Genomic DNA, 10,672 nt, shown 5'->3' with positions numbered 1-10,672 from the left:
CCAAGAAATAAGCAGAAGAAACATCCCAGTACTTGCCTTAGTTCCCAAGGGCACCAACAGGGGACACATTTCAGTGACAGTGTTCTTACAATACAGTTGCACAGATCTGGAAAGCTTAATTCTTGTTGCAACACTACTGGTTTACATGACTATCTGAATGACCAAAGATTAAGAAAGTATTTCATTTCTTTCAGGAAATATTTACAACTAATGACTGAGTCCTTATGCCCACATCTGCTCTTAGAGATCATATCCTTATATAGTGGGCCACAAGGTAGTTGCAGCACTACTTGTCCTGAATAAAATTTCTGCCCTGATATTTCTAGAAAGTCCATCTCCCAGCAAAATGCACTTAATTTAAAATAAAAGCAAAGCAGGACTGTTGGCCTCCATTGTTGAAATGAATCGCAGATCGCAATTGCTGAACACTGTGTAAATTGAAGCACTGCATTAAAGCTGTTCCTATAAAACATTTTGTACTTACTTTACATATTACAAAAGTATTTATGTTTGAGTCTGCTCCCAAATAGAAGGTGCTTTCGGTTCTTCAATCTATTTTTCTTTAGAAACAAATTAAAACAAGTCCTATAATGTACAACCTGTATAGAAAATGTCCTTTAAAAAAAGAGCATTTGCAACATTTTACACTTAGTGTAACTTAGCAATACAGTTTATGCTCATATATTTAGCTGGCTGTTAAGAGGCACATTGCACAAGAAAGTTTCAAAAAGTTTGTGAAAGATGTACTGAAAAGACAATGGAACTTTCCCTTGGAAGATTTGAAGTCCCCTTGTCCATTCAGAAATAGTCGACATATGCAGATGCTTCAGCCACTGATTAAGGATGTATCTGATTTAATTTCCTGCTTGTATTTTTTGAAGAAGATATTCCATTTGTAAATTCAAATTTGGTTGGCCCCTTTTAGTCTTTTTGCTTAATATTTTGAACACTTCCATTTTCTTCTTTTTGTAGAGTCTTTGAGCTTCTTCTCGCTCCTGTTTCCTCCGCTCAAATTCCTGTTTCTTAGCAGCACGTTTGGCTTGGATCTGTGAATTTTCTTCCTGTGCTTTCTGATTGGATGTTTTCTTCCTCTTTGTCTTTAGGGTAGCAAAGGAGTTTACTGCGGTGCTACAATGTTCTTCTGGCAGAGGATGGTCCAGACTGCACTGTTCCTCAGACACAGCCTGGTCAAGGCTGGCGTGATCTTCTGGCAAAGGTGGTGCAACTTGTCCTTCTGGCAAAGGCTGGCGAACTTTTCTGATTTGTTTCTTGAGCCTTTCTTCTTCAGCTAAATAGAGATGTTTCAGGTGGTCTGGGTATTGATCTGTGAACTGGGATTCCCGTGAGGTTTGAAACTTTCTTTCCTTCCAAAGCAATTTCTTGTAACTGCTGAATCTTTAGCTTTCTTCGAAGTGCAAAGCCTTGCCCCTCGCGGACGCTCCCCGAAAAAGCCTTCGGATGATTCGATCGCCACCTTCTCTGTTTCAAGTCCCTCTTCGTGACTTCCACTGGAGAAAGCGCTTCGCCACGCAAACCCCGACTCTCGGCGCGCAGCTTCACCGGCGCCATGGCGGAGGCCTCGCGCCATAAGTCTTAAAAAAAACTCCTTACGTCCCGAAAACATAATAAATGCCCTAATATTATGCAAATGCCTTAAAACGCAAAATAAAGAACACGTGAAGCCCTAAAAACACGCTAAAAGTCTTTTAAAACCCCAAGAACATCCCTACAAAGCAACCCGAAGCACTATAAAACCCTGTAAAAGTCCAACAGCCTAATAGACATGAATTCACCATGAAAGCAAAAAATAATCCAACAAAACCCTAAAGCCCTGAAAACCAAAACCTAATCCCCCCAAACACTCTAATGCCTTAAGAAGCACCCTAAAATTTTAACAAAACACTAAAAGCCATAAAAACACATATAAGCCTAATAAACACCCTTAAACACTAAAATCACCCTAAAAGCCTTAAAATGTCTGAAAAGCCATAATATTCCCTAAAATTCAAATAACACTCTGAAGCCACAAATAACACACTAAATGCCTCCCAAAACACGTGGAACTTCCAAATCATATCCCTAGAAGATTCCCAAACCATGAACTTCCAAAACCACATAAATGCCCTGAAGACAACATGAAAGCCCCAACAAAACATAAAATGCTGGGGAAAAACACATAAAATATTTTAAAATACCCTAAAATCTCTAAGAAACCCTGTAAGATCACTAAAAACACCCCTACCTGCTAAAAAATACCTATACACACCAAAAAATCACCCCTAAATCCCTTGAAAACTCCCTTAAACCTTATAAAACACCCTTAAAGCCCAAACTACCCTAATGCGCAAAAAAAAATAAATGACCTTAAAGCCCTAAAAATCACATGCCACAAAAAAATCCTAAATGACCCCAAAATTCCAACTCAAAGCCAGCCTACAAAGGGCTTCTGTAGGTTTAAGTCTTTTATGAGAACAGTTTTATCTTTCTACCAAGGAGAAGTTTGTAGGTTCAACCCCTGACCTATGCCCTTACCATATGAAGTTAGTAATCAGTGTTTTTGCAATTCTTTGAAGAAAGATGAGGGTAATTTTGTCAGGAGTGAATTAAACTTGTCTAGTGCCTTGAGTAGAACTGATAACTGTACTACATTGAGTCGTCTGGTCAAGGAGCATGGGATATTATCCCATTTGCTGAGGTCACACTTGATTTCTTGTAATTTCTGTAGTTTTCCTCATATAAATCTGTTGTTTTTTATTCAAGTATAGATATAGATATTTTCATTTACACTTGGCTATTGTAAATGGTACTACCTGAAAATGTGTATTTCATTAATTATTATTTCTTGATCTATTTCTTCATCCTTCGAAATATTATCAGTTTGTTGTGGTAGATAAACATTAGGACTTTGCATAACTTAGAAATATTACATTTCACGGAAACATCATATTAATTATGTCAACAGAGCTATAAAAGGAATGTTGCCCTGAATATCTTAAGATATGACAGCTGTTTCATTGAGAAATTGAGCCAGACAGACACAATGTGATGTAAATTTTGTTATTTTCATGTGGGTTCCTTCACTCTTCCAAAAAAATTAGTTTCATGAGCCCCTTGGGGAATGAGTTTGAGTTCAGATCAGATGTATATTTATTTATTTGAGTCCTGAAGCCCATTTGATGGACTATTCTGTTGCTTCCAAAGTAGTCAGTCACTTCCCCACCAATTCAGGAATTTGTCCGAAGCAAAAGTAAAAGTGTGGCGGACGACATTTGACTGCACACCATCTAAAATCACACTCTCATTTGGTGTTGGCAGTTTTACTTGAATTTCAATTGTAAACTACACTTCAGAGTTTAGGCTAGTGAAAACGTTTCAGTGGGGAAAATTTGCACAGAACTACGTGCAGTTTGTGATTCTGTTGTTCCCAAGCAAGGCTATGAGGACAAAGATGCACAAGCATGTGGGGCACTGCAGACAATGTGTGAAAGTTTCCAGGAGCTCAGGGGTGGACAGTGGCTGCTAATTCTCCCGTGCTGGCAGTGAGCTATGTGGGAGGGCTTTGTGTAAGGTCCTTGTGAGGTCTCTGAGAAGTCTCCATAAAGGATGCTGAGAACTTCATATGAAGTCTCTGTGCGAGGCCTCTGAGTCTCTCTGGAAGTCTCCAAGGAAGTATGTGTGTGAGGTTTCTCTCTCGGGTATGTGTGAGTGTCCTTGTGAGATGTCTGCTGAATTGTGGGGGTTGGGGGGCAGGTGTTTCGCTGAGGTCTCTGCAGGTCTGAGTGGGCTTCCCTTTGTTTGACCTCACAGCACCATATAAGAGGACCTGGTGGCAGGGGAAAGGGAAGGGGCTTGGTTCATGCACCCCTTGCTGTTCTTTCAGGGTCTTCTCTCCATCTCCGTGCACTTACCTAGCACGAACGGTAGGGTTCAGCAGCGGGTAGTCCGGTGTCCAGCTCTTCACACTCCCTAGGAACACACCCAAGCTACCTGCTACCCAAGAGGCCCCAGATCCAGGCTCTGCAGATCCAGAATCTGATTTTTTACTGCCACAGACACTCCAGAGGCTGCCTTGGCACAATCAGGACTCCAGAAACAACATCATGCTGCTGTACCAGCAGTCTCTGGGGCCTATGTCCAATTCCCTCCTCCACCACGGGTGTCAGTACCCCCCCACCCCACACACACACACACTTGGTGTCCTGACTGAGGCATGGAGGTCAAGGCTCAGTGGATGTCTTCCTCGCCATCCTTTACTGTTTAGTTCAGTAAACAGTAAACCCTGGCCCACCAGGGTGTTCTTTTAAGCACATGAGAATTTACTCTAGCGGATCAACTAATCATATTTTGGGGGGCCCTCCTGCGCCTCCTTCTATAATCTGGTGCCCAGGAAATAAAACCCTGTGTTAGAAGCACAGAGGAAACACTGACCACTATTGAACTGTTTTCCCTTATCAAGACAGGTGATGTCTAATCTCCGTGCACATCCTGATTTCCCAGGAGTCTCTAGGGGAAGGGAAGGCTGCTCCCAGTTGTGACTTTCTTTGCAGCACTCAGTCCTTAGAAGCCACTCTCTCCGGAGAACATTCCTAGAGCACGTGCACGTGTGTGTGTGTGTGTGTGTGTGTGTGTGCGTCCGTGTGTGTGAAGATCACCAGCCTGGGGTCATGTTTCTTGAGAACATTCCTAGAGTTTGCGTGTGAGTGTGTGTGTGAAAACCACCAGCCTGGGATCATGTTTCTTGAGAACATTCCTAGAGCATGCGTGCGTGCGTGCGTGTGTGTGTGTGTGTGTGTGAAGACCACCAGCCTGGGATCATGTTTCCTGAGAACATTCCTAGAGCGTGTGTGTGTGTGTGTGTGTGTGTGTGTGTGTGTGTGTGTGTGTGTGTGAAGACCACCAGCCTGGGGTCATGTTTGCTGAGAACATTCCTAGAGCATGTATGTGTGTGTGTGCGCACGCGTATGTGTGCATGTGAAGACCACCAGCCTTGGGTCTTGTTTCGTGAGAACATTCCTTGAGCGCGGACACGTGTGTGTGTGCATGTGTGAAGCCCAAAAGCCTGGGGTCATGTTTCCTGAGTCCTGGCATCCCTGTTATTGTCTCATCCCCACTCTACCCCACCCTGGCTATACACTCACTCTTCCACCACACAGGAGATGGAAATCAAGTAAAATAACAGTTTGTCGCCCCACTAAGATAGTATTGAGAAAGTAACCTTCCCTGCTTGAAAACTGTGCCTTTGCTATACAACCTAGTGCTCTCTGTAGGAGATAAAGTTCTGCTGTGGGGGCAGCTAGCTAAAGCTGGGGTGAAGCACCTGGCCGATTCCCCTTTGTAAGCCTGTGTTAGCTCTGCTTGTGTCTTGCATCATTTCTGGGGATCCTCATGCTCTTTGGCCGCCTTTGCTACTTCCAACACTTTATATTCTTCTTCACTGTATCCTTCCCTACCCTGTGTCCATGGTGCCTAACCATTAGTGGTTATTACACAGACACTCATCCTGTACCACTCAGCCTAAGATGTTGCTCCTTCTCCGGGTTTATATACAGAGGAAGGCATGTGAGCTGTGAACCAGATTTTCCCTTGGTGCAGTGGGTGAGAATAGTCCCCCGCTGGCAGCCTCCCTAGCAGTTCCCACCCACATGTGTCAGACCTGGGACTTCCATCCTGGAGGCTACCCTAGGCTGGGAGAGAGGCAAAGGTAGCAAAAGATGTCATTTCACATTTTGTGACAGGTGTATTGAGGCGGAACCTCCATGCCAAACTTGGCAGCCTTCATCAAATGCACATGTGGGACTTAGACAGGCCGCCACATGTCTCATGCCTGCTTGGTACCATGAGACGCTACTTTGGTCTAAACCTCTTCTGGAGCCTACGATGGAATTTCTTGGCTGGATTGCGCCTCTCAAAACCTATCAACTGCAGCCACATAACGTTGAAGACAAAGTAATGGCACCAGGGAACATTCTTCACTGTTTTGGGACCTTCTGAGGTTTTCACAGTAGGGGTGTTACCATAAGTCATAAGAGGTGCAAAATGAAGAACTTGGGATGGAAGTGGGTGGGAAACACTGCTGAAAACCTCCTCCAGAGCCCTGCCCTTTGAGAAGTCAGAGCTAGCACTCAGAGAAGGAGACGCAGTATCTAACATAGTTAAAGGTATATTATGCCAACCTCGTCAATGAACTCATGTGGGGTTAATTGAAAGGCAGGGAGATCAATGGCTCTGTGAGCCTAGCCTTTCTGGTCTCTTGCTCTCTGATAGTGCCACCAGGGTGGATATGCATTTGTTAGGTCCCTAAAGCAGCTGGAAAGACTCATTTCCTGGGAGATCCCTGAGGAGAAGCCGCATGGACCTACCCTGTTGCAGCCCTGGTTTCTGCAGCAGCCTCATGGAGAACCTGCCAGCGCACGGACTACAATTTCCTCCTGCAGTCATTGTCTCCCCGTGTGTTTTTGGATTGTGAGGAGGACTTTGTAGATTGGTGTCAGACACATGGGATACTATTGGACTGGTGGTCTTAGATTGAACTGGGTTGGGATGCTTTTCAATGTTCACTTAACCTTTATATAAAACTCATAAAATATGAGTGTATGAATTTTGTTTCTCTAGTCTACACAGACTAACACACATGACACCCCCTCTAGATCCCGCCATGCAGCACAGAAGTCACACTTTAATGTAGGAGGGGGAAAATCTCTATTATGGAACAATGAATATCATGGCTGAGAGAAGCCATTAGCCTGTGCAGAACAGGCTAAAGTGGCTGGCATGGATACTTTCCTACTAATCAGAGCAGAAGAAGCGTCTTCTAATTTGCCAGATAAGACATATTCTCGAAGACAGTGACGTGGGCAGTGGTAAGGGTAACTGGAGTAAGCCCACCTCCTCCGCTTGTGCTGCTGGAAGCTGACTGGGCACACAAACACCCTGGGGGGCAATGCCTGAGTGTGGCTTCTGACATTGAATCCCTTGAACAGACAGAAATTTGTGAATACATCCCTGATACAGGTGCTCGTGGTGGGAAGGCTCTGGCAGTCAGGTATCGCCTGGCAAAGGCAGGGTCTCACACTTGCCACTCTCCTGTGTTCTACAAAGAAAGGAGCCCCACATGTGGAGGAACATCCATTAACTGAGGCCTGCGCTTCTTTTCGTGAACTTGACATTGACGCAAGATACTCCTGTTGACAGCCTGGTGTCCCCTCTAGGACTTGGCCAACATCTGTCGTGAGCACCTGAGCCTCCGTGACCTTGTTAGGAGACACTGGTTGTCTTTGAAGGGGCCTAAGGCTGTGACCACAGTGTAATACGGGCTTTCCTTTTTGCAAAGGATCACCGTGTCCTGTAGATTATTTGCTGGAGCAAATCCACTGGACAAAGTGCTTCCTCCATTTTTTGCAGTGGCCCTCAGCAGGAAGCTGTCCCTTCTCTGGTGGGAGCTTTGAGGACTTGATCTCAAGGCACTCAGCCAATGCCTTGTCTTGCACAGGCTGGCTTAACCCACAGACTTGGGAGATGCCTCTTCCCGCTAATCCTTTTCCATGCTCTTCTGGATTAGGCCATTTATGGGTCTCCCTCTTGTCAGTGGGAACAGCATCCTTCCTTCTCCTTGTCGAGGGGTCCTGAAGGTTGGGGCTTTTGAGCTTCTGCTGCCCCATGTAACTTGCTCTAGCCACCACGAAGCACTTGGCCCTTGACATATTGGCTTATCCCCAGTGAACAAATGCTGGGGGCGGCAATGGACCACCTGAGAAGGCAAAGCATTGGTGGCAGTGAGCACATCAGTGGTACAGTCCTGAAGGGGCCCGTCTACAGGACAGCATGGAGAACCACCCTCTGCCTCTACGTCCACCTGGAGCTTAATCTCACTGCACACTCGTGCTGTAAGGCTTGGCTTTTCAGGAACTGGAGCACACTTTCCAGGTAGCAGGAAACTTTTACTACATCCTAGAGCCTCGAAGCACCCCCGGTCCACATCATTGGTTTGAGATTTTGCCAGCACACTGGTTTTGAAAGTGTCTAGCTCTATTGAAGAAGACTTCTTGACCACCACCAACCCTGTCTCTTTGGCTCTTGAAGATGGGCATTCAGAGTTCACTTCCAATCTGGGGCCTCCTGGGGCACAACTAGCACCCTCTTTCCTTGACCCCTTGCTGGTCAGTACTGGATTTGAGGTTTGCTCTAGGCTCTCTCTCTGGACACTTTCATTCTGGAAGGTTCTGCCAAGGATACTGGGCATGAAGGCTGGAAACGGCTGCCTGAGGGCCAATGAGCATCCACTGTCATTATCAAGTGGGGGGTAGGCTGGGGTTCCCTGAACAGGCTCCTCTGTAGGGGAGCAATCAGCAAAAGGACTCTCCAGGGTAGGGCTTGATTTCTTTGTGGTCACTCTCTCTCCCCAGTCTGCCTGACAGGGTTCTCCCAGGACTTGACAGCCTCAGTTACTTGGTTAGTTGAAGACTTAGGGGTGGCTAAGCAGGTGGACTGTGGAAGGGACATTGCGTTGTCTTTTCTTGTCCTACAGAGGTTTGTGGGCTCAAGGACTTTGAGGGGCATGCACCACCTCTGCCTCATTTGGAGCCTTACGATATGCGAGTCCAGCACCTGTTGAGTGCCCGGGCTGAGAAAGGAAAGGCTCTGCGTTGTGTTCAGATCTTCCAGCTCTCCCCAGGAGGCCACATTGACAACACGTGGATGGGTCAGGGAAATAGACAAAGCATGCGTGGTCGCAAGACATGAACGGCAAACAATGCCAGGGATCTGATCCTTTCTAATCTGCTCCACCTTCCTGCACATGTGGACATTCAGGGTGTTTTCCAGTAGGATTTTGTTTGGACCCCTTAGGGTGTAAGTTCCTGTGCTAATCCCCTTGTGTATCCTCAAATCACTTAACTCCTTTGAGTCGGCTCCCGGAGTTCCTTTTGGGCAGTAGTTTCCTGATCCACGGATAGATAGATTACATTTGGATATTTTCCTCAAGTAATTCCCTTGTCCATTGACCGAGTTGTTCCTCAGCTGGACACCGGCTCTGCAGCACGCAAGCGACGGTCCAGGGTGTGTGCATCTTCCTGGGGACACCGTCTTCATTACATTCTTCCCCTGCTTGTCTCCAGGTGTGGAGCAGGAACATTCGGGCTGCTTAATATCCAGACAAGTCCCTGGCCATTTTTCCTGAGGTTGCTTTAGTGTCATAGACTCAAGAGTCCCATTGCCAAGGGGCCCCTGCAATTGAGGGAAGTTCTCTTGGCGGTGGAGCTCCGATTGCTTCAAGCAGCCAGGAAGCTTGCGGTCTGTCTTTGGGGTCTGGACCTTCTGATTATCCTGGGGATGAGTGGGGCTGCGAAGACAAAAAGCTTCCTGGGGTCGTGGCATCATAAAGGGTAAAGAACTCTCACTTTCCTGTTGTTTCTTTAAAAAATGGCTTTCCAGCTGTTGAAGTGAATTTGGAACGCGTGATTGGGACTTAGTGTGGACGGGAAGACAGGATTCATCACAGGGACTCTTGTGTGGAGGAGGAAAAGGTACTGCGAGTGGGCCACGGGGCTGTGGACCGGGCGGAGTCAGAACTGTAGCCGCCGGTGGGGCCTGGGCTTGGCATGCAATTGGAAGTAAAAGTTGGAATCGGCCTTCAGTGTAGGGCAAGGAGTGACGTTGCAACAAGAGTGGGTACTCTTTAGCTTGCATTTGAGCTGGTAAGGCATTAGGAATTTCATTAAATAAGACAGTGGAAAACTCTAGGGTGGATCCAGAGACCCTGAGAGCAACTGCCAGAGACTCGCTGTGCAGAAAAGGTAGACCCCAGAAAAACTCACTGAATTTTTGTGGAAAATGCTTCTGAGGGCTGGGTATCTGCTCTGCTTTACTGCTGGCATTCCAGAAGGGATGGGGAGGTGCAGTGATCTGCTCCCCATCGAGTGCCTTCAACATATTTAAGGCCTGCAGATGGTATTCTGATACACCCTTTCCTTTTTCTTCCCAAATATTCCATTTCTCTGCCTTTGTGATTTCTATTTCCAGCAGCTTGTGGACATTGGGGTTGAGCAAGGTGGGCCTCCCTACTTCCCCCTGCCTCTTTGTGGGTCCTTCCCGAAAGGTGTCTTCTTGGGGGTGCCAGGTAGAGTGCTCTTTCAGAGACCCAATGTATTCCAAGGAGGGAAGCTGTATGTTCTTGGCAGCTGCCCAACACTGGGGTGGGGAGGTAGTAGGGCGGCCTGTGGGATTCTGACTTGTGATGGCTGCCATGGCAGGTGTGGAGCAGCGGTTGTGTGGAGAAGGGTTCTGCCTGGGCCTTGCCAACAAGTCATTCTGAGAATGAGTCCCTGTGGGAGGCGGGGGTGGTGAGTCCCAGAGAGTGCTTGGAGGCTGCAGGTAGGCCTTTGAATCCGGGGGTTTGGCACTGGGTGAGGGAAGAGCCAGTGGTGTGGGTGAAAGACTGTCAGGTTCACGGGAATGTGCGCAGTCTGGTGATTGACTCAAGGCGGGTAAGACATGAGAAGTTGAGAGGCACATCTGGGCCCGTGGAAGGGTGGAGTTCTGAGACCTAGGTGTCCGGAATGGATGAGCCGCAGAACCGTGTGGGGCGCGCGTACCGACGTGGACTTCAGCCGTCCCTCTATTTCGCCAGCTACCAGAGAGGGCTTGAGCTTTCTGTTGACCAAAGCTGCCAGTGTCA

The 10,672-nt window shown here is 46.9% G+C and overlaps 1 pseudogene; it reads right to left on the bottom strand.

The window, feature by feature from the left end:
- Positions 1-782: 782 nt before the first annotated feature.
- Positions 783-1,574, bottom strand: LOC142443405 (thyroid transcription factor 1-associated protein 26-like; annotated as a pseudogene).
- Positions 1,575-10,672: the final 9,098 nt, after the last annotated feature.

Source organism: Tenrec ecaudatus, chromosome 3 (assembly GCF_050624435.1).
Source record: "Tenrec ecaudatus isolate mTenEca1 chromosome 3, mTenEca1.hap1, whole genome shotgun sequence".
Classification (NCBI taxonomy): Eukaryota; Metazoa; Chordata; class Mammalia; order Afrosoricida; family Tenrecidae; genus Tenrec; species Tenrec ecaudatus.
The sequence above is the reverse complement of the archived record's forward strand: the minus strand, read 5'-3'. Positions and strand labels throughout refer to the sequence as shown.